This window comes from Triturus cristatus, chromosome 7 (genome assembly GCF_964204655.1).
Source record: "Triturus cristatus chromosome 7, aTriCri1.1, whole genome shotgun sequence".
Lineage (NCBI taxonomy): Eukaryota > Metazoa > Chordata > Amphibia > Caudata > Salamandridae > Triturus > Triturus cristatus.
Window position 1 is genome coordinate 1,189,771,175 of NC_140590.1, and position 25,122 is coordinate 1,189,796,296.

Genomic DNA, 25,122 nt, shown 5'->3' on the forward strand with positions numbered 1-25,122 from the left:
TGTTGGCTTTAAGTTTCCTAGAATAGAAGCAGAGTAAAGGCACTTTATTATTTTAGCGTGTGTTCGTTGATTTGGTGTCCACAGTGTATATGTCTTCTGGGATCCTATGCGAAAAGCACCATCAAGTAATCCTTCATTACACTTCAGCTGTCCTGACATCTTAGTGAGGATTTAATTATGACTTCAGTTCTCTGAGAGAAAATACATCTAGTGCTACAGACCTCTGGAGACCAATCATCGGCCTTGATGAAAAATTCTCTTCCCCGCCTGTAAAGAAACAGACATGTGCTCAGAGAGTAGGTCCGTTTCGTCATGGGCATTTTTTAGTGGAAGGCATTGTGGATGTATAAATATGTGTGTGTGTATGTCTTGTGTGTACTCTTGATGAATTGTGCACTTATCTTTCTTCCCACTTCTTCCCAGAAATGTTATATAATGTTTAAAGTTTGAGGGACTTTGATATGTGTATTAAAATTTATGGCTTGTTGTTTTGCACGTGGTTATGATGGAAGGTGCAAATGTAAGTAGGTGTACTAATGTATTATTGAAGTTGTTTTGCAGATCTCTATATCAACTGTTGAAAATTGAAATTGTCTGTGTGTATATGTATTTGATTTTAAAAGGATATACAATTTTTGTGGGAAATGTGGTTGTTGGTTGACTGATGAGGGATCCTTGGTCAAGCAAGCGCCAAAATCCCTTGCAGTGTGAACTACAAAAAGGCACTTAATTGTTACTGTGCTTAACCCTGGGTAGCTTGGCACAAAAAGCAGTCAGGCTTAGCTTGGAGGCAATATGCAAAGTATTTATGCAGCATACAAACACTAATAAAGTGAAAACACAACACAAGAAAAATCTCACACCAATTTAGAAACATAGAGTAAGTTTTAATAATTTATTTGACACCAAAATGACAAAAATCCAATCTGTAGAACTGGAGTTACGAATTTGTTGAGTTTTTAGTAAAAACAGCACTTAAAAGATCAAAGCACCATTTGTAAACAGCTAGTCACACCAGACCAGGTCAAACAAAAAAAATATGGCCAACCGCGATGGAACGTGGTTCGGATAGAAGTGGATTGAGACCGGACAGTGCTTACCTTCGAACTCAGATGAAATATTCTGCGAAGGAAAAGTTCAGCGGGGCAAGGCTGCAGGAGGTATCTGAGGAGGGAGTGTCATCATCGAGGAGACTTTAGTCAAAGCAGCAGTGAAGATTTCTACGTTCAGACTTAGTCGTTTTTATGGAAGTCGAAAATCTCCAGCGGGACGAGGCAGAAGTCTCTAGCTGAAGACAGTTCCACATGGCCGGAGCCCCCTTTGGCAAAGGACTGCTGTGAATAATGTAGTAGGAGAAACCGCAAAGTCAGTCAGACCGGTAATGCACCTCAGGCGGAGAGGCAAACAGGTTGGTCCCAGTCTCCTCCTGGTTCTCAGAGCAGTTTTTGGCCCAAAAAATTCTAAGTCCTCAGTTTTGGGATTTGGCCATCTGGACATCTTTAGCACCACAACCAAAGGTCCAAGACCTAGTGAGACACCACTTGGAGGTTCAGGACACACTCAGGCTGGGTCCAGGTGTGGACTCAAGATGGTGGGATTCTTTTCTGTCCCTGTTGTTCTGAACAGAAGGCCACCAAACTAGCCCTTGGAGTAAGCCTGGTATTCCTGGGCTCAAGTGAAGATGCAGGGCTCAACAGCAGGGCTGGTCTCTGAGTGTTCAAGGCAGGCTCCAAGCAGTAGAACAGTCCTTCCAGGTATAGCAAAACAGTCTTGCAGAGTGCACAGCAGGTCACAGCAGCAGGTAATCATCTGAGAGTCCTCCCACAGGCCCAGCAGTGAATTGAAGAGTCCGTCTGACGGTCCTATTTTTATACCTGGTGCCCTTCTCACTGGAAAAAAGTGAGAGAGGTTCTAGAAAGTTTCTATGAACTGCATGGAATTTCCTGATGGCCCTGCCCTGGCCCCAAGCCGGCTGCAGTGACAATTTGAAGGTGATAGGTGAAGGCAGAGCACACCCTATTCTGTTCCAAGTGTGCTCATCTCCCCCAATCCTTCCAGCAGATGTCCCATTCATGCACACCCAATTCCTCTATTGTGTGACTCTCTGGAATTCACAAAGTTGAACTGTCAGTTACATCCAATCATGTGGCCCAAAACAGGCTGCAGGCACAAAAATATAAGGGCAAACTTTCTAAAAGTGGCAGTTTTTAAAATTGCATTTTAAAAGCTGACTTTACCATTAAAGAGGATTTTTCATTACAATTTCATAGATACCAAATATGAACTGGATACAGGGTCCCAATCAAATGTTAGCCCTTTTTAAATGTAATAATGAAACCCAATGTTCTCCTGTGGGACAAGTAAGCCTCTAGGTAGTGAAAAAAGAATTTAGGAGTTTTTTACTTCCAGGACATGTAGAACTTAAAAGTACTTGTCAAACCTTTTAATTACAATGCACCCTGCCCTATGGGGTAACCAGGGCCTACCTCAGAGGTTACTTGGAGACAGTAAAAATACAGTTTAAAGTGTTGGAGTTTGGGCCCATTCAAACATTTATCTCCAGAGTGTAGATCTTTCTAGCTACATGGGAGGTAAAGGGAGAAAACTGTCACTTGTTGACATCTCAATACAGTGCAATGTGGCCTCACAATATTCCACTCGACAACTTAATCTGAGTTTAGTAGGGTTTAATAATAAATTTAAAAATAAATCAATGTAGATAAATTTCAACATAATGATATAAGAGTACAGAAAGACCAAAATAAGCCCAAATCTCCTGAATAGATTTATCATATGTAATACAAACCAGACAGCTGACTCCATGATGATGATGTGTCAATCAGGAAAAATAAATGAGTATTAAATTGAATCAGATGATTCTCCTTAGCATGAGCATACTATCTTTCCCTTCTCTACCTTAAAAGCACAACTCTAATGCTTAGAAGCATTTGGTAAGGGTAAAATCAGAAAGCTGTCAACTGCCGGAGTTTTCAGCAGAAGGCACTCTAACAATGGGTCAAGTATCATAAAGCCGCACAAGCAAAAGCATAGGTCTGAAAACCTAAGATGACTCTCCTGTCCCTCACTTTGTTCAGCATAAAATATCAATCGCAGTCAGAGTAGACAATCCCATGTGACCTTTGCCAGTGAGTTTCCATAGCTCCAGCACAACTGAATACTTTCACCACCTTTCCCTCAATGGTAAGTTTCAACTTCGCTCGTCCTTGGCCAGGCCTCTCATCTCTCATGAGAACTCACCTCCTTGCTCGTTACTGTGCTTCTCCTTGCCAACTTTCTCTTCTTATCCCTTGCTATCTAAGGAAAACAAAACCCTCCTATGCTAATCTAATGAGGCTTTCTCCCTCCATATCTGCAGTGGATCAAAACACAAGTACACACATTGTACATTGAAGGTTAAATACAAATTACAAATTAAACTCCAAACGTAAGCATGGACCAAAATGGTTTCTCGAAGCCCCCAAGTTAGTATTGCACAGGATCTCAAAATACATGCACCTTTCTACACACACAATAAATGCAGCTTCTTAATACAAGTATAAATTGTAAAGACTTATGAACTATCAATGTAAATGCTAATGCGTGAAATGTATTCTTGTTACACATATAAATTGGCACACATTCTAGTTTAATAACCTCACAATGGGACACATTTATGTTGATTTATCAAGACAAATTATTATGTAAATGTCACATTTTCCTGTATTAATCATGTACTGTACACAAGTATTGTATGCGGAATACTCTAGTATGCGATACTCCACTCCCTTTGGTAACTTTAATTTGCCGGAATATATTTGAGTTTGACTACGAATGATTATGACCACTCCTACAATATCTCAGATGAGATCGAGATTACGCTTCTCCAATCCCCCTTCCAATGGCGAATCAAACCATCACAGAATATCCTATCTTATCTCTTGTTCTTATCAGATTAACCAAGTTAAACCTGTGTTGTGGCAATTGCTATTCTCTTGAACTTTTCCAAACACTTCATTTCATTGTAATTTTCATTCTGTTTCCTTTCTAACTTCAAGTCTTCTCTTTTTTGTGAGATCCATTTCTGCCCCTTGTGTCTCCGGTACACCTTCTCACCCAAAAACAGGATTATTGCACAAAGCACAATAATCAACAGTGGTCTCAAAATTGAACTCACTATACCACTTCCTAAATCTGAAAAACCATCTACCTGCAGCACTAATTACGAAACACCTTCTGCTGCCAATACACTCACTTCATTGTTTAAGTCAGTAATATTCTTTATGAACTTCTATAAGTCTTTACTTTTATCTGGGACGTGCGCATAACACTGTTGAACTTTTAACATCCGGCAGACTCCACCTTCCTTTGCAAGCAGAATCTCTAACACAAGAAGGTTTTGCCAAACCATAGCCCTAATAGTAACCATCTCAGTATTTACAAGCAACAAAGATCCAGCTGTATTAGTAGACAACTTATCAACTACAGTGGATAGTTTTTTAATCTTTTTGTAGTTAAATATCACCTCTACACCTAGAATTATAACTCCAAAAATATCTCCCACGATCTCTGCAGTAATGTTTGGCCCTAGATTTTCCTCTCACAGAGGATGATCAAGATTCTCCACATGATAGATCTTTGGAAACACTACTCCTACATGATATGTGCCAAACCATTTGTTCGGCAACTTAAAATAAGCATTCTTCCCACAAATAAATTAAACTCCGGGAATCAGAGGCTCTGTTCCATTCAGAAATAACTTCCAAGATCCTCGAACCTCAAAAGTATGATCACACTCACTTTCCCATACAGGAATGGTAATGTACTCACTCTTATCATTGTGTATACACAATTTCCTTTGGTGTTGCCAATCTAATGTCAATGATCCAATGTTCTCTGCAGCTTGATGATCTACCTCCTCCTGTGATCAACTCTTAATATGAACTCCTTTAGTAGCATTAGTCTTCACTGCTCTATATCCATCTTCTACCTGCTCTAAGAATTTCTTCACAATGTCAGTAAGGACACAGGTCAAATTATATTTATGGGTATAAGAAGTGACAAATGTTTTAATTGGGGCAAAATATCTGCTAACAGTTTCTGCATTCTGGGCATAGGAATGTCGGTTCAAATGTTTAAACAGCGGAACTTCTGAAAAGACTAAATCATAATTAGAACAATAATACTGAAAATTACCCTTATCATAGAACATACACAACAGTAAACTACATGTAATGCCATATGTCAATGGTATGTGATGGTATGTAATTCCCTCAGCCACTGAAGAAGGTAACTCCATGCTGACATAACAGTCCTTTGCTTCCATCATATTGATGTACTCATAAAGCAGATTGCTGTAAGGTTTTAATGTGTAATATCCTCTAGTTAAATTATTATGTAAATGTTGCCCTTCTAATGAATACAACGCACCACCTACTGTGTGATGTTTTTTGTACTGACTAATGTTTCTCTTCTTCGACCTTTGTTGTACTCAAACTTAATCCAACAATTAGCACCATTAAGCCTATCATCAATATTGTTAATATTGTGCCTATTTTATATCTATGTCTATGACTACGATTATTTGGTTCCATACTATTTAGATTCAGACCAAGTCGGTAGAAAAATAGCAGCAACAGAATCTTTTCTGTTTGTTTCCATTTGTGCAAATTGCAAAACAGTCTTTAATTGTGCTCAACTTTATTCACAATATATACAATTTTCGTGAAGCTTCCCTAACCCTACTCCGTGTTCTTCTAATTGTTTAATCCTGATTTTATTCTTCTTCCACTCTACCCTATTTATTCTTCTTTCAGCGCTCAACAAAGTTAATTCATCTTCTCTAATAATGTGAGGACCAAGTTAATTAATAAGCATCTTTAATATCATTATTCTCAATCTATCAACAAGGACAGGAAACTCTTCTGGGTTCAGATAGGAAAATTCACTCTCATTCAAAGCATTCAGTCTTGTTGGGTAAGGACGTGCAAATGTAAAGAGATGGTTCAAATCAAGTTCTGAAAGTTTCAGAAAAATTTACACAATTATTCCAGAATGTCCAGAAGTCACTCTCTTTGTCATTAGTAGCGGGATAAGTCCACTCAGGAGAAGAGTACTCTGACAAGGCACCCTTGACGTTTTGGATCTTCTGAGATTTGATCCTTCAATTTCGTCTCCACTCAACTCTGATTTACCAGATGCTTCAGGTATGTATGTAAGAGCTTTTTCTGATGATAACTTCAACATTCTCCTCTTTTTATTCTTTGGCCAGCTTTCTTCCATCACCACTCGTGATCCCATGGCACTAGTTACTTCTTTGGGGTCCTAACCAGTTTTGTTCCACAGCACAGCGTCAGCTGCTTCAAGTTCAGATTTATCCTCAGATACGTCAAGACTCCCCTCAGATCGTTCAAGTACTGCCTCAAGCTTAGTCAATTCCCCTACAACTTGGCAGACCTCTTCCCGTTGCCTTTCAACAATTGCTGGTGTCTCTTCTCGGAGAGGTGCTATTTCTCATTCAAGGGACACAGGACTCTACAAGTGTGAGACGCATGCACCCAATTTGGAAAACCACCACACTTTATAGCTGTTGTAGTAACCAAGATCACCTGGTATGGACCACGCCAACAAGGATCAGGACAGTTCTTCCTCACATTCTTCTTCACCACGACCCAGTCACCAAGACTAACTTGCTAACTTAAAGGCACTGTCCTCATCATTTGTCTTGATATTAATACCCTTTGGTGTACAATAGATGGTGCAACTTAATTTGCACAGCAAGTCACATCCTAACAGGCACACAAGACTAGAATCACACGCCACAAATTGATGATTATCCTCAAATGTCCCTATCTTCACAGGTACTTCTTCAGTAAGGTCATTTGACAAGCGTTTATTTGTGACTTCTACAACTTGGACTGTTTTTCCTGAGAGGGGTAGGTTTGGAACCTCTTCTGTTCTCACAGTAGAGTGGGTAGCACCAGTGTCAATCAGGAAATTGACATTGTAGCCATCTACATCAGCATCAGTGTATAATCCACTCTGGTCTATCTCTAAGACTGCGCCAAACGTACAGTCTTCCTTCCCCCTCAGTCACCATCATAAGGACTGAGCTGAGCTATACCCATTGGATGCCTCAAATATGGGAAACTCTTGGTATGGACCATTATACTTGGACATCTTCTGATTCCCATTCATGTCTGTATTCTGATTAAATTGGGCACTACTTGCAGCTTGCTGTGGCATCGGGGGCTGTGGTACTTGCATCATATGACCTTGGGAACCAGATGAATTTTGGAATCTTGACCCAGGCATATCCTGGGGTTGCATAACTTTACCCTGAGGTTGATTTAACCCTTCATTCTGTTCTTGATTTTCAGGATTAAAGTGACATTGGCACTTCCAATGGCCCAACATATTGCAATAGTGACATTGGTTTGACCTCTTTAATGTGGCAACATCAACTCCAGTCTTAGGATCTATAGGAATACCTCTTCCCCTTTCTGGTCCCTGAAATCCTCTACCTTGTTGCATCGGAGTCCCAGACTGGTAAACTCTTTGCATAGGGGTAGTATTCCCGACATAAAGTTGTCCCTGACCCCTTTGAGCAGCTTTCATCTGTGCTACCATCAATGTCTCCTTCAGGTTCTTGTGTTTCATTTAATCTTCATAACAACAGTACTTTGCGTAACACAAATTTTCTTCGACAGACATAGTCAGCCAACAGATCAAATGTGGCTTTATCATCATACTAATTTCAGGTCTCAACCAAGTAACAAATCTGGACACTATCTGTCCCATATCCTTGGGTTCCAGAGTGTCCATCCCACTTTACTGCTTGAAATCCTGTAGCAACATTTCATAGAATGCATGAATCAACTCTTTTGGTTTTGAGTCATTCTGTCGATCTTTACCCAGTGAATGTCCTGCGGTGGCACCTTTGCTTTCAATCAAGTGATCATCTGCTCATATTTCTTCATTACCACAGGTGACGGACCATGTTGTAGTGTAGTTCCTATTTCCCTAATAGGCTCTGCGCATTGGAATAATATACCCTATAGATTTGGCATAGGACTGAGGTCAGTATGCCCCTATCGAGTATATTAAACTTAATTAATTTGTACCAGCTAACTCAGAGGCCGCTAGAAACCCCTTGTAAACAAGAAGGGAGTAGTTTCTGGCAACCGCATAAACATGACAACTTTGTTTCCCTTTAGAATCGGAACACTCTCAGAATCGTGGAAACAATAGATAACAGTTTCACTCAGTAATCATGCATGCTTACTTTCTTCAGAGTTTAAACTGAAAGAATAGACGGGCGTTTCAATAAAAGGATTTATTGAACAATCTTGTTTTTCGTGTAAGAGATATGAGCTGTTACAATCACAAGACAGTATGCTATATATATTATGTACAGCGTAAGCAGTAGAAAGAAATAATGCTGCGCTAGCATTATCTTTTAGCTATGACACATATATTCATATACATAAACAACATAAGCTAAAATGCAGGTACTCATGAGATGCTTCTCTAACTAGTTCTACCCCAGTATACCTAACCTAAGTGTAGTACAAGGTAAGAAGTAGGTGATGTATTCTATAGTATGGTAGGCTATAGTACGGTATGCTAAGTTTAGTATGCCAGGAGCCCCTCTAGTTTCTAGTCAGCTCCATACCTTGAGAATGAGAGAGGTGGGAATTTCTTTCCGGGTCACGAACTCTAACACCCAGCGAAGGGAGTCAGAACACTGGAAGCTGGATTCTCTGCAAGCAGGGATGACAGCGTCTCTTGTCAGTGCGTCAGGCAGGGACACCGGCTCCTCTAAAGTTGAGGTCTCCTCTTACTTGCTTGGGCAAGGGAAGGTATATTTATACCTGGTAGGTGCCTTGAAATGTTAGCATTGACGAAAAGTCAGGCAGAGGAAGACGTCAGGAATGAACCCTTAAGGAATATCGGTTTATGCATAATAAATGAGTTCTTGGAGAAATCAGTAATCCTGGGCTAGGGAAACTCCCAAGAGCTTAAGGGTCTGGTTTCTAAGAACTTGTTGTGACGTTGGGGTGGACAGATGTAGGTGACCATGCCTGTATTTGGATAGCATGGCTAATGCCTAAATAAGGACTGGGGTCTTATGCCTATATAAGGGCAATGCGAATTGTGCCTATATAAGGACATGGTACATGAAAACCTATATACAGACACCTAAAGCGGGATACAACACCCACTCCACTTTCCAATTAACAATAATACTAAACGCTAAACCTAAAATGCTAAACATTAAACTGAGTACCACATGTTGCGAAAAACATTTGTAAAAGCATACTAAAAGAAGTCTATTAAAAAAAAACTTTGCTAAAGCATGTAATGCAAAGGTACTGTGCATTTTAAAGCAGTTTCTCATTCTAAGCATATATTGGAAATCAATGCAATAGGAATGAATAGAAATACATACATATGATGAAATGGTCGACAAGTATTCAAAAAATCAAAGCCATTTCATAACATGGTACTATATTAAATTGTGGTAAATAAGGTGACAATGTGTCCCTGGAAGTATTCAAAGAAGTATGTTATATATGCGTAGTTCTACTGTAAGCAGATTGATTTGCCATGTATTTTCAAATTTAGAAAAAACGATCAATTCTAGGAACAGTTCCAAGTTCTGTTCTGTTCTGTTCTGAAAATGTGGAGGCCAAATTCATTGCTTTCCTGGTACACTATGAGCCGAATCAAAGTCAGTGTATGGGTCTGGTGAAAACATGAAATCATCTACTCTTTTAGACAAAAGATCATCTACCGATGTCTGTGATAGTTGGAACACATCGTTTAGAAGGTTAACTGCACAGAGATGTGAAGCATCGCCTTCAGCATGGGACGCTGCAGCAATGTTCTCGTCCATTACCTGTATGCCTGTTGATCCATCTCGTACCTCAGCAGGAGCAGGAAGCGTCTGTGAGATCTCAACGAATGCCTTCATCAGGATTGGTAGCCTCTGGGGACAACACAGAGCATGGGCCATTATAGGGTCCAGCAGAGTATCGATATCCGTTGGCATGGCTGATGGGAGTGTTAGACATATGACTAGCATGCATTCTTCACCGCAAAGCAAGCAGCATAGAACAGGTATGATGCAATCTTGCCAGATTGGTCTAAATGACAGAAACCATCTTGTATTAAGTTCCCATAGACAAGGTATGCCCAAAAGTTGCACTATGCGCTCACGGGACTTCCGTTCTAGGAGAGCTTTCTCCAAGTTGCTGGGAGTGACGCCAGTGGATAGGCTTGCCATAGCGTAGCAGTAGGAATAAAAACAGGATTCCTGCAAAGAGTGCTAGAACTAATGGCAGACCACCAAACACTGAATGCAAGAAGTTTGAAATGATTCCGAGGACTGCCTGAAAAGGTGTTAACAGTCCTGAACATATGTTCCTAAATACATCTACAACCCCGCTCGTATCAGACATGTTTAAGATACGTTACATCATTTCTACAAAATGTATAGGGCAGTTGGTACGGATTAGAGCCTGTATCTCAGCCGAAGTCCTTGCAATTTGTAGATCATACGTTTCTTTGTCCGCGGTCAAAGGCATGGTCTGATGCAAAAGCATGGCTTTAATTCTGCTTAAAGCATTAAAACGTATAAAAGAAACATTCAATGGAGGCCATAGATGCGACTCCCTGACTGTGTCTATTGGGGGGAACAATACTTGCATACAACAAATAACCCTGGAGCTGACTGTTACCAGATATGGGATTCCTGGCAACATACCACAGCAATCTTGATCATTCAACATGAGGTAACTCCCGTTGGCCAAACGTTGGATTAATCACAGCAGCCGGTGTAGCCTGCAGGTGACAGGACAAGTTTGCCACAGTATGCGATACTCCACTCCCTTTGGTAACTTTAATTTGCCGGAATATATTTGAGTTTGACTACGAATGATTATGACCACACCTACAATATCTCAGATGAGATCGAGATTACGCTTCTCCAATCCCCCTTCCAATGGCAAATCAAACCATCACAGAATATCCTATCTTATCTCTTGATCTTATCAGATTAACCAAGTTAAACCTGTGTTGTGGCAATTGCTATTCTCTTGAACTTTTCCAAACACTTCATTTCATTTTAATTTTCATTCTGTTTCCTTTCTAACTTCAAGTCTTCTCTTTTTTGTGAGATCCATTTCTGCCCCTTGTATCGCCGGTACACCTTCTCACCCAAAAACAGGATTATTGCACAAAGCACAATAATCAACAGTGGTCTCAAAATTGAACTCACTATACCACTTCCTAAATCTGAAAAACCATCTACCTGCAGCACTAAGTACGAAACACCTTCTGCTGCCAATACACTCACTTCATTGTTTAAGTCAGTAATATTCTTTATGAACTTCTATAAGTCTTTACTTTTATCTGGGACGTGCGCATAACACTGTTGAACTTTTAACATCCGGCAGACTCCACCTTCCTTTGCAAGCAGAATCTCTAACACAAGGTTTTGCCAAACCATAGCCCTAATAGTAACCATCTCAGTATTTACAAGCAACAAAGATCCAGCTGTATTAGTAGACAACTTATCAACTACAGTGGATAGTTTTTTAAATCTTTTTGTAGTTAAATATCACCTCTACACCTAGAATTATTACTCCAAAAATATCTCCCACGATCTCTGCAGTATTGTTTGGCCCTAGATTTTCCTCTCACACAGGATGATCAAGATTCTCCACATGATAGATCTTTGGAAACACTACTCCTACATGATATGTGCCAAACCATTTGTTCGGCAACTTAAAATAAGCATTCTTCCCACAAATAAATTAAACTCCGGGAATCAGAGGCTCTGTTCGATCCAGAAATAACTTCCAAGATCCTCGAACCTCAAAAGTATGATCACACTCACTTTCCCATACAGGAATGGTAATGTACTCACTCTTATCATTGTGTATACACAATTTCCTTTGGTGTTGCCAATCTAATGTCATTGATCCAATGTTCTCTGCAGCTTGATGATCTACCTCCTCCTGTGATCAACTCTTAACATGAACTCCTTTAGTAGCATTAGTCTTCACTGCTCTATATCCATCTTCTACCTGCTCTAAGAATTTCTTCACAATGTCAGTAAGGACACAGGTCAAATTATATTTATGGGTATAAGAAGTGACAAATGTTTTAATTGGGGCAAAATATCTGCTAACAGTTTCTGCATTCTGGGCATAGGAATGTCGGTTCAAATGTTTAAACAGCGGAACTTCTGAAAAGACTAAATCATAATTAGAACAATAATACTGAAAATTACCCTTATCATAGAACATACTCAACAGTAAACTACATGTAATGCCATATGTCAATGGTATGTGATGGTATGTAATTCCCTCAGCCACTGAAGAAGGTAACTCCTTGCTGACATAACAGTCCTTTGCTTCCATCGTATTGATGTACTCATAAAGCAGATTGCTGTAAGGTTTTAATGTGTAATATCCTCTAGTTAAATTATTATGTAAATGTTGCCCTTCTAATGAATACAATGCACCACCTACTTTGTGTGATGTTTTTTGTACTGACTAATGTTTCTCTTCTTCGACCTTTGTTGTACTCAAACTTAATCCAACAATTAGCACCATTAAGCCTATCATCAATATTGTTAATATTGGGCCTATTTTATATCTATGTCTATGACTACGATTATTTGGTTCCATACTATTTAGATTCAGACCAAGTCGGTAGAAAAATAGCAGCAACAGAATCTTTTCTGTTTGTTTCCATTTGTGCAAATTGCAAAACAGTCTTTAATTGTGCTCAACTTTATTCACAATATATACAATTTTCGTGAAGCTTCCCTAACCCTACTCCGTGTTCTTCTAATTGTTTAATCCTGATTTTATTCTTCTTCCACTCTACCCTATGTATTCTTCTTTCAGCGCTCAACAAAGTTAATTCATCTTCTCTAATAATGTGAGGACCAAGTTAATTAATAAGCATCTTTAATATCATTATTCTCAATCTATCAACAAGGACAGGAAACTCTTCTGGGTTCAGATAGGGAAATTCACTCTCATTCAAAGCATTCAGTCTTGTTGGGTAAGGACGTGCAAATGTAAAGAGATGGTTCAAATCAAGTTCTGAAAGTTTCAGAAAAATTTACACAATTATTCCAGAATGTCCAGAAGTCACTCTCTTTGTCATTAGTAGCGGGATAAGTCCACTCAGGAGAAGAGTACTCCGACAAGGCACCCTTGACGTTTTGGATCTTCTGAGATTTGATCCTTCAATTTCGTCTCCACTCAACTCTGATTCACCAGATGCTTCAGGTATGTATGTAAGAGCTCTTTCTGATGATAACTTCAACATTCTCCTCTCTTTATTCTTTGGCCAGCTTTCTTCCATCACCACTCGTGATCCCATGGCACTAGTTGCTTCTTTGGGGTCCTAACCAGTTTTGTTCCACAGCACAGCGTCAGCTGCTTCAAGTTCAGATTTATCCTCAGATACATCAAGACTCCCCTCAGATCGTTCAAGTACTGCCTCAAGCTTAGTCAATTCCCCTACAACTTGGCAGACCTCTTCCCGTTGCCTTTCAACAATTGCTGGTGTCTCTTCTCGGAGAGGTGCTATTTCTCATTCAAGGGACACAGGACTCTACAAGTGTGAGACGCATGCACCCAATTTGGAAAACCACCACACTTTATAGCTGTTGTAGTAACCAAGATCACCTGGTATGGACCACGCCAACAAGGATCAGGACAATTCTTCCTCACATTCTTCTTCACCACGACCCAGTCACCAAGACTAACTTGCTAACTTAAAGGCAATGTCCTCATCATTTGTCTTGAGATTAATACCCTTTGGTGTACAATAGATGGTGCAATTTAATTTGCACAGCAAGTCACATCCTAACAGGCACACAAGACTAGAATCACACGCCACAAATTGATGATTATCCTCAAATGTCCCTATCTTCACAGGTACTTCTTCAGTAAGGTCATTTGACAAGCGTTTATTTGTGACTTCTACAACTTGGACTGTTTTTCCTGAGAGGGGTAGGTTTGGAACCTCTTCTGTTCTCACAGTAGAGTGGGCAGCACCAGTGTCAATCAGGAAATTGACATTGTAGCCATCTACATCAGCATCAGTGTATAATCCACTCTGGTCTATCTCTAAGACTGCGCCAAACGTACAGTCTTCCTTCCCCCTCAGTCACCATCATAAGGACTGAGCTGAGCTATACCCATTGGATGCCTCAAATATGGGAAACTCTTGGTATGGACCATTATACTTGGACATGTTCTGATTCCCATTCATGTCTGTATTCTGATTAAATTGGGCACTACTTGCAGCTTGCTGTGGCATCGGGGGCTGTGGTACTTGCATCATATGACCTTGGGAACCAGATGAATTTTGGAATCTTGACCCAGGCATATCCTGGGGTTGCATAACTTTACCCTGAGGTTGATTTAACCCTTCATTCTGTTCTTGATTTGCAGGATTAAAGTGACATTGGCACTTCCAATGGCCCAACATATTGCAATAGTGACATTGGTTTGACCTCTTTAATGTGGCAACATCAACTCCAGTCTTAGGATCTATAGGAATACCTCTTCCCCTTTCTGGTCCCTGAAATCCTCTACCTTGTTGCATCGGAGTCCCAGACTGGTAAACTCTTTGCATAGGGGTAGTATTCCCGACATAAAGTTGTCCATGACCCCTTTGAGCAGCTTTCATCTGTGCTACCATCAATGTCTCCTTCAGGTTCTTGTGTTTCATTTAATCTTCATAACAACAGTACTTTGCGTAACACAAATTTTCTTCAACAGACATAGTCAGCCAACAGATCAAATGTGGCTTTATCATCATACTAATTTCAGGTCTCAACCAAGTAACAAATCTGGACACTATCTGTCCCATATCCTTGGGATCCAGAGTGTCCATCCCACTTTACTGCTTGAAATCCTGTAGCAACATTTCATAGAATGCATGAATCAACTCTTTTGGTTTTGAGTCGTTCTGTCGATCTTTACCCAGTGAATGTCCTGCGGTGGCACCTTTGCTTTCAATCAAGTGATCATCTGCTCATATTTCTTCATTACCACAGGTGACGGACCATGTTGTAATGTAGTTCCTATTTCCCTAATAGGCTCTGTGCATTGAAATAATGTACCCTATAGATTTGGCATAGGACTGAGGTCAATATGCCCCTATCGAGTATATTAAACTTAATTAATTTGTACCAGCTAACTCAGAGGCCGCTAGAAACCCCTTGTAAACAAGAAGGGAGTAGTTTCTGGCAACCGCATAAACATGACAACTTTGTTTCCCTTTAGAATCGGAACACTCTCAGAATCGTGGAAACAATAGATAACAGTTTCACTCAGTAATCGTGCATGCTTAGTTTCTTCAGAGTTTACACAGAAAGAATAGACGGACGTTTCAATAAAAGGATTTATTGAACAATCTTGTTTCTCGTGTAAGAGATATGAGCTGTTACAATCACAAGACCGTATGCTAGATATATTATGTACAGCGTAAGCAGTAGAAAGAAATAATACTGCGCTAGCATTATCTTTTAGCTATGACACATATATTCATATACATAAACAACATAAGCTAAAACTGCAGGTACTCATGAGATGCTTCTCTAACTAGTTCTACCCCAGTGTACCTAACCTAAGTGTAGTACAAGGTAAGAAGTAAGTGATGTATTCTATAGTATGGTAGGCTGTAGTATGGTATGCTAAGTTTAGTATGCCAGGAACCCCTCTATGTTCTAGTCAGCTCCATACCTTGAGAATGAGAGAGGTGGGAGTTTCTTTCCGGGTCACGAACTCTAACACCCCGCGAAGAGAGTCAGAACACTGGAAGCTGGATTCTCTGCAAACAGGGATGACAGCGTCTCTTGTCAGTGCGTCAGGCCGGGACACCGGGTCCTCTAAAGTCGAGGTCTCCTCTTACTTGCTTGGGCAAGGGAAGGTATATTTATACCTGGTAGGTGCCTTGAAATGTTAGCATTGACGAAAAGTCAGGCAGAAGAAGACGTCAGGAATGAACCCTTAAGGAATATCGGTTTATGCATAATAAATGAGTTCTTGGAGAAATCAATAATCCTGGGCTAGGGAAACTCCCAAGAGCTTAAGGGTCTGGTGTCTAAGAACTCGTTGTGATGTTGGGGTGGACAGATGTAGGTGACCATGCCTGTATTTGGATAGCATGGCTAATGCCTAAATAAGGACTGGGGTCTTATGCCTATATAAGGGCAATGTGAATTGTGCCTATATAAGGACATGGTACATGAAAACCTATATACAGACACCTAAAGCGGAATACAACACCCACTCCACTTTCGAATGAACGATAATACTAAATGCTAAACATAAAATGCTAAACATTAAACTGAGTACCACATGTTGTTAAAAACATTTGTAAAAGCATACTGAAAGAAGTCTATTAAAAAAAACTTCGCTAAAGCATGTAATGCAAAGGTACTGTACATTTTAAAGCAGTTTTTCATTCTAAGCATATATTGGAAATAAATGCAATAGGAATGAATAGAAATACATACATATGATGAAATGGTCGACAAGTATTAAAAAAATCAAAGCCATTTCATAACATGGTACTAAATTAAATTGTGGTAAATAAGGTGACAATGTGTCCCTGGAAGTATTCAAAGAAGTCTGTTCTATATGCGTAGTTCTACTGTAAGCAGATTGATTTGCCATGTATTTTCAAATTTAGAAAAAACAATCAATTCTAGGAACAGTTCCAAGTTCTGTTCTGTTCTGAAAATGTGGAGGCCAAATTCATTGCTTTCCTGGTACACTATGAGCCGAATCAAAGTCAGTGTATGGGTCTGGTGAAAACATGAAATCATCTACTCTTTTAGACAAAAGATCATCTAGCGATGTCGGTGATAGTTGGAACACATCGTTTAGAAGGTTAACTGCACAGAGATGTGAAGCATCGCCTTCAGCATGGGACGCTGCAGCAATGTTCTCGTCCATTACCTGTATGCCTGTTGATCCATCTCGTACCTCAGCAGGAGCAGGAAGCATCTGTGAGATCTCAACGAATGTCGTCATCAGGATTGGTAGCCTCTGGGGACAACACAGAGCATGGGCCATTATAGGGTCCAGCAGAGTATCGATATCCGTTGGCATGGCTGATGGGAGTGTTAGACATATGACTAGCATGCATTCTTCACCGCAAAGCAAGCAGCATAGAACAGGTATGATGCCATCTTGCCAGATTGGTCTAAATGACAGAAACCATCTTGTATTAAGTTCCCGTAGACGAGATATGCCCAAAAGTTGCACTATGCGCTCACGGGACTTCCGTTCTAGGAGAGCTTTCTCCAAGTTGCTGGGAGTGACGCCGGTGGATAGGCTTGCCATAGCGTAGCAGTAGGAATAAAATCAGGATTCCTGCAAAGAGTGCTAGAACTAATGGCAGAACACCAAACACTGAATGCACGAAGTTTGAAATGATTCCGAGGACTGCCTGAAAAGGTGTTAACAGTCCTGAACATATGTTCCTAAATACATGTACAACCCCGCTCATATCAGATATGTTTAAGATACGTTACATCATTTCTACAAAATGTAAAGGGCAGTTGGTACGAATTAGAGCCTGTATCTCAGCCGAAGTCCTTGAAATTTGTAGATCATAGGTTTCTTTGTCCGCGGTCAAAGGCATGGTCTTTTGCAAAAGCATGGCTTTAATTCTGCTTAAAGTATTAAAACGTATAAAGGAAACATTCAATGGAGGCCATAGATGCGACTCCGTGACTGTGTCTATTGGGGGGAACAATACTTGCATACAAAAAATAACCCTGGAGCTGACTGTTACCAGATATGGGATTCCTGACAACATACCACAGCAATCTTGATCATTCAACATGAGGTAACTCCCGTTGGCCAAACGTTGGATTAATCACAGCAGCTGGCGTAGCCTGCAGGTGACAGGACAAGTTTGCCACAGAACCATTATAAGCCCCATGTAAAGAAATGTCCTGACATATGAGAGATACGCTCAGTGTATTTTCACAGTGTGTACTGCTTAGAAACACTTCACGATCCCCACTCCAACATCTGTATTCGTATGGTAAAACCCAGGATCTCTTAATGTATTCTTTACCCAGCCTTTCATATTTGCCTGCTTGCATTTGTTTGAGGCAATACTGAAAATGAAATGTAGTGACAGGCAGAGTTATTTTGCCATGGATAAGCCATTCTGTAGCTAGTTTTCTGCTACCGTAAATGGTAATTTTCCAGTTTTTCAATGCTCAGCACTGTATAATTTGCTCCCCTTTCTGCCATTTTGATCTGTTTATCTGTGAGATTGTATTCAGAAAACAAAGACGAAGTGTTGATAAAACGCCAAGGCACATAGCCTGCATGCAAGGATTGCAGCGTCCAGCCTAATAACATAATAGAACGTAACTGAGATTGGCCTTGTTGTAACATGGCTTAATCTTGTTCCAGTATGTCAATAGCAGAGGATACAATGTTGTCCAGTGAATATATTCTGGATGACAAAGTCTAAGTTAATACGATCAAGCTCACGTATTCTTTCTGCGGCCTCTGCCTGTGAAACCTTCCATATTTCATTATAAGCAGCATAAATGCCGGCATATATGAAACGTTTTTGACGCGGTTTTCTCGGTCCTAGCAAGAAATCCCTAAGGTCTGAGTCTTCTTTAAGTAAAGATAAGTGTTGTTTCACATCCTATAGTGTAGATCTTTGTAGCCAGTCGAGGTACAATTTTCCTACACTGTACGTTGTTACTACCCCCGGATGCTGTCTTTGAACATAACGTGGGTCTGGCCTATGGATAGTAAAGCCCTGTATTCTATTCAGGAATATTTCTTGACAGATGTTGTGTCTGTGGGCCAGATCAACCATTTTTCCCAATCAGAATCTGATCTGTTGGTTTGTAGTATTGTGTCTACTGTGACCGCTCCCTGTGTAGTGTCATAACTTGCAGGTGTTGGTACAGAAGGCGTGTTCATGTCTTTGATCTTGGCTAATCCAAGACAAGACGTTTGTTGCATAGTGTCATTTAAAAACATTATTTGCTGAGGGATGATACAGGCTCTAAACAAAGCTTCTATCCCCCGCACTTGACAATCTTTAGAACCCCAGACAGATTTTGTGTCGATTGTGTCTTTCCAAAAGTCAAATCCTTGTCTAGACATTTGGGCAATAAAGGCTGCAGAATAAATCTGTTTTGTATTATTTAACATATTTTTCTGTCCTGTTGTGTTCACATTCTTATAGAAAAATGTTTCTGGATCAGATATATTGTACCCAGAAAAAAATGAAAGCTTATTTGCAAACGTTTTTTAACTACCCTTTGGTGGTGTAGGACAATGTTCCCATTGGTTAAACATAAATACATTTCTAGGTGTTGCAGATCTATGCAAGAAATGATGACCATAGTGGTTGTAACAAAAAAGCTGTTTGTAGTCTGATGAACCCTCTAAGTTTTTATTGTTAGAGAATGCAGCAGACCTTTCTAGATCAGACATCATGTTATTAACAGTCTCAAAGTCCCAATCATCAGAATAGGTACTGGAGGTAATAAAGTCACTTAATGAAATTTTAAATAAATGTGAACTCTTCAGAAGTTCAGTCGTTCCGAGTATGTCAAAATCTGTTTTGTCCCAAACTATACCATCCTGTATAGGAACGGCGGTGATGTTCACTGCTGACAAATCTCTTGCTTTACGATGGGAAGATTGGTGTGGTTTTAAAAGTACGTTCACATTTTTACTTTCAGTGTCCAAACGAATATATCTGCCATTCATAAGCACGCTAAGAATCATTAACAAAGCTAGCCAAAGCAGAAAGAAAAATATTCCAGAAATAATCCATAGTTCAATCCACGGTGAAACCAGATAAGTGTCTTTCAGAAATTGGAAAAAATGCTTGTACTTGTTGTTTGAAAGTGTTTAGGGCTGGCGTCGTTTCAGGCTCACTTGGAGCCTCAGAAAATGTATCAAAATTAATGAAGTAGCCAGAAGCAGTTTGGTCAATTCTTCGAATTGCATCAGGATTCGTCTAAATCGTGGGAATCAGTTGATCACGTGTTACGTTTGTGTAGACAGGTGTATATGGAAGAATTGTTACTTGAGTTTCAAGAGGGATTAGTTCCATAGCATTGTTGCTTAGTCCTTCAACTCTTACTGCTGAATTCTCGATGGTTATGAGTCTTTCAGTCTGAACCTCTTGGATAGTAGTGAGATGAGTGTGTCTGCTACTAGATTCTAGAGTCCACGAGGCCTACTATTTAGTATTGGCCACATAGTGTGGTTTGATAGGTCGACCGACACAAATCTTTTCTCCTTTTTTCCAGCAAGTGGCGACAGAAGTACTGTTCTTGTTCCGTGGATGGCCATGACAGGTACTGGATGTCTGTAAGAAGGTCCAAATTCCTTCTTGTCTGCAATCTTCTCTCTGACCAGATCCCCAACTTTTGGGATTCAGACAGGCATTGCTGGGACTGCCGGTTTTTCCCCAGTGGTGGTTGGCTTCAGGATCACGTTGCTTTGTTGTGATCTTAGTTCATTTAGATCCTGTAAAACAGCCAAACGATCTTTGATATCAAAGGGTTTATTTTCCACCACTGTGCCTTTAGATTCGAGATCAGGAACCCACATTCTTGTCCCAAATAGGACTTCATATGGAGTGATCCCCCCTAGAGAACTTCTTGGCAAATTATTTAATGAGCTTTGGACCCCATAAAGATGTTTGACCCACCCATCACCTGAACCTAATACTCTAGCTGTTATAGACTGCTTTATGTCCCAGTTTTTCCTTTCCACAACAGAATTTCCCTCAGGATGAAACAGAGAGGAGTACCGCAATGCTACGCCCAAACTGGCCATGGCTTCTTTGTAAGCCAGAGAGCTAAACGCAGGGCCCTGGTCAGAATGTAGTGTGCCAATTGCGTATGTGCCGATAAAGACTCGCAAATCTTTTATAACAGTTCGAGCATCAGCCGAGCACTGAGACCACATCCATAGGAACCTTGAGCATGAATCCACTGCAACCATTATATATTTATAGTTACCATCCCTTTGCAAGGGACCGCAGTGGTCCAGGTAAACACAAGCTAATGGTTTGTCTGAAATCAACAGGGGTGTCTGTGCAGGACATTTCACTGTGGAGACTTTCATCTGATGGCAAAGTTCACATTCCAAAACATAGTTTTTGGTCTGTTTCCTAATGCCAGGCCACCGATATCTTTGCTTTAGTAAAGATACTGTTGCAGAAACACCTACATGGGCAGAGGCTATCCCTTCATGTGCTGCTAGGATCAGTCCTAATCTACGTTCCATGTTTGGAATCACCCTATCCCCCACTCCAGGGATTCGAGCAAAAGGAACGTTGTTCGCATCAATTACATAAGAGTACTTGAGTGGAAATTTGGTAACGCTGCACCACTGTCTTTGCTTGAAGCATTGCCAGCCAACAATATCTCTGTGTCGATTCTCATTTTTGAACCAGTGATCGCAGCTACCGACAACATAAGCTAAAAATGCGAGTACTCATGAGATGCTTCTCTAACTAGTTCTGCCCCAGTGTACCTAACCTAAGTGTAGTACAAGGTAAGACGTAGGTGATGTATTCTATAGTATGGTAGGCTATAGTATGGTATGCTAAGTTTAGTATGCCAGGAGTCCCTCTAGGTTCTAGTCAGCTCCATACCTTGAGAATGAGAGAGGTGGGAATCTCTTTCCGGGTCTCGAACTCTAACATCCCGCGAAGAGAGCCAGGACACTGGAAGCTGGATTCTCTGCGAGCAGGCATGGCAGCATCTCTTGTCAGTACAGGGGCTCCTCTAAAGTCAAGGTCTCCTCTTACTTGCTTGGGCAAGGGAAGGTATATTTATATCAGGTAGATACCTTGGAATGTTAGCATTGACGTAAAGTCGAGCAGAGGAAGATGTCAGGAATGAACCCTTAAGGAATAGCGGTTCATACATAATAATGAGTTCTTGGAGAAATCAATAATCATGGGCTAGGGAAACTCCCAAGTGCTTAAGGGTCTGGTTTCTAAGAACTCGTTGTGACATTGGGGTGGACGGATGTAGGTGACCATCCCTGTATTTGGATAGCATGGCTAATGCCTAAATAAGGACTGGGATCTTATGCCTATATAAGGGCAATGCAAATTGTGCCTATATAAGGATATGTTTCATGAAAACCTATATACGGACACCTAAAGTGGAATACAACAATGTGTCAGTGGGTCTCTCTTAGGCTCTCCTTCAGACCATTATATAGCTAGCTTACATGTTGATCATAGACCACTAGGGAACACAATTTCGAACAAAGTATTCAGAATAATCCATCACACCTTAGGTATTTAAACAAATCGATCAACCTGTTTGTACCACTGTACAGGCTTATCTCCCAGCCTTGGGAAATCATATGTAAAAGCTGCAAGATCATCTCTAATCCAAGGTACATGCACATAGCCTTCCCTCAGTACTTTACACAAGGTAAAAGCGTTGACACCCATTCCCGTTTTCCCCACATGAGTAGGCTCTCCCTTTCTTTTTGCCATCGTTCTTCCCATTAGTCTAAAGTGCTCCAAATCGGTATGTTTCAAATTAACTCTCAAATTTGGGTCTTCGATCCTGGTAATCTAAGAATCTCTGTCCTGATCACTAAATGCAAGTCTATGATTTTTCTGCAAAGCCTTTGTTCATTCTATATCAACATCATATCTCTGAGCCAATTCAGAAAATTTCTCATGAACCTGTCTCACTCTCCTAGTTACAACTTTACTCATAAACAACAATTCATTCTTTTGGTAGGTATCTATTTGTTTAAGCTCCAAACTCCCAGTTATCATTTCAGCCAATTCAGTTTTCAATTTAACCACATCTATTAAATCTACCTTCACAGATGATTTTATTGTCCCCTGACTCACCTCTGCACTCCAATTTCCAATGTAATCATTATTATTATGCTTATTCAACTTTTGCACTAGATCCTTGACATCAAATAGATGTTGACTCTCAGAAGTTCCTTCTTGTGCAGTACTGTCATGGGGCGTGCTATGTTGCACGTTTGGGAGAGTCTCCCATACAAGGGAATCCATACCTGCCATTCCTGGAAAAAACCTTATAGGTGTGAATCCATTCTGTAGCACAGAAGGATCTGCAGTCACTGCACACAGTGAGGTTGCTTTCATTGGAACCAACGGGACAAATTGTATTCTCTGGCTATCTGTTCCTCCTTCTGGTACCTTCACTTCTGTGGAAGCAGGCACCCTCTGACTCTCATTCCCTACAGGACTAGGATCCTATTTAAGGACTATGGGTCCAAAAGTAACAGGCACTGTAAGAGCATCCACATGTTTTGCAGCCAAGTTAGTGGCACAATTTCTTGAAGAACCTGGGAAAAACGCTCCCATATTTCCTCCTGCTGTAGTTTGTGTTGTGCCAGTTGATATAAACCCTACAACGCCGGGACTAGCAGTAACCGGTGCTAAAACACTTCCAGAACTACCAGTAAGACTAGTATTTCTCCCACTTTCCGTTTGCATCTAATGATAGGGGTGTGAACGTTCAGCTAACATTCCATCCAAAAGGCGTCACTTGTATCACTGTCACTGTCTGCATTTCCCTCTCCCTTCTTTTTCTTTTCCCTTTATCCTTTTCTCAGCATCATTTCCCTCACTTGTTACGGCAAGATATAATCATGCTTCATGCTTCCTCAATCACGTCTACTCTCCATCTCTTTTGTTGGTCATCCCATCTCGCATCTAAGCTAAGCATCATTTTCACACCTGCATCCCTATTGATACTCACTCCTCCGACCTCGCTGTTTCAACACACGTCATTGGAACTCCATCTATTCTCCACGTCTTGATCCTGGATTGTGGACTAAGGCCGCTAGGGTTGGGATCTAGGTTTTTATAGGTTAGGTTCTAACTCCCTTCAGTGTAGAAGCTAACCATCCTCCGCTACCAGCTGTTAGAGTTTGGGTCTATTCAAACATTTATCTCCAAAGGGGCGATTTTTCGAGCTGCATGTGAAGTAAAGGGAGAAAACTATCACTTGTTAACATCCCAATACAGTGCAGCCAGTGTGGCACACCATAATTCACGTGACAACTTGATCTAAGTTTAGTACAGTTTAATTATAAATGTAAAAAACAAATCAACGTAGACCAATTTCAACATAATCATAAAAAAATACAGAAAGACCAAAATAAGTCAAAATCTCCTGAAGAGATTTGCCCTATGATGATGATGCCGACACTCTGGAAAAATAACTGAGTATTGAATTGATTCAGATGATTCTTCTTCATGAGCATGAGCAAAATATCTTTCCCTTCTCTACCTTAAAAGGTCAAGCCTAATGCTAAGAAGCATTGGTGAAAATCAGAAATGTGTCATCTTGCAGAGTCTTCAGTAGCAGGCACTCCAAAAATGGGTCAAGTAGCAGACAACCACACAAGCAGAAGCAGAGGTCTGCTATCTGTGAAAACCTAAGATGACTCCCCTGTCCCTAACTTCGTTCAGCATAAAATATCAATTGCAGTCAAAGTAGACAATCCCACATGATCTTTACCAGTGAATTTCTATAGCTCCATATACTAGATACTTTCACCACCTTTACCACATCTATAAGCTGCAATTTGGCTCGACCTTGGTCATTCCTCTCCTCTCTCATGAGAACTTGCCTCCTAGCTCATTATCGCACTTCTCCTTGCCAACTTTGTCTTTGCATACCTTGCTATCTAAGGAAAATAAAACCTTCCTATGCTAATCTAATGAGGCTTTCTCTCTCCATATCTGCAGTGGAAACTAAATTTAAGTAAGCACATTCTACATTGAAGGTTAAAAAATAATTACATATTAAACTCTAAATATGAGCTTGGACCGAACTGGTTTCTCAAGGCCCACTCCAGTCAAGTTATTATTGCATAGGGTCACAAAATAAGTGCACCTTTCTACACACACAATAAATGCTGCTTCTTAATACATGTACAAATTGTAAAGAGTTACAAACTATCAATTTAAATGAACCTGCATGTAATGAATTCTTGCTACAAATATAAATAAACATCAATTGGCAAGCATTCTAGTTTAATAACCTCACAATGGGACACA

General features: G+C 40.3%; 1 protein-coding gene across 1 annotated transcript in view; it reads left to right on the forward strand.

Moving 5' to 3' along the window:
- The window catches only part of LOC146811430 (taste receptor type 2 member 40-like), a 206,575-nt gene that overhangs the window by 31,545 nt on the left and 149,908 nt on the right, over nucleotides 1–25,122 (forward strand). The gene's annotated exons all lie outside the window — the stretch shown is intronic.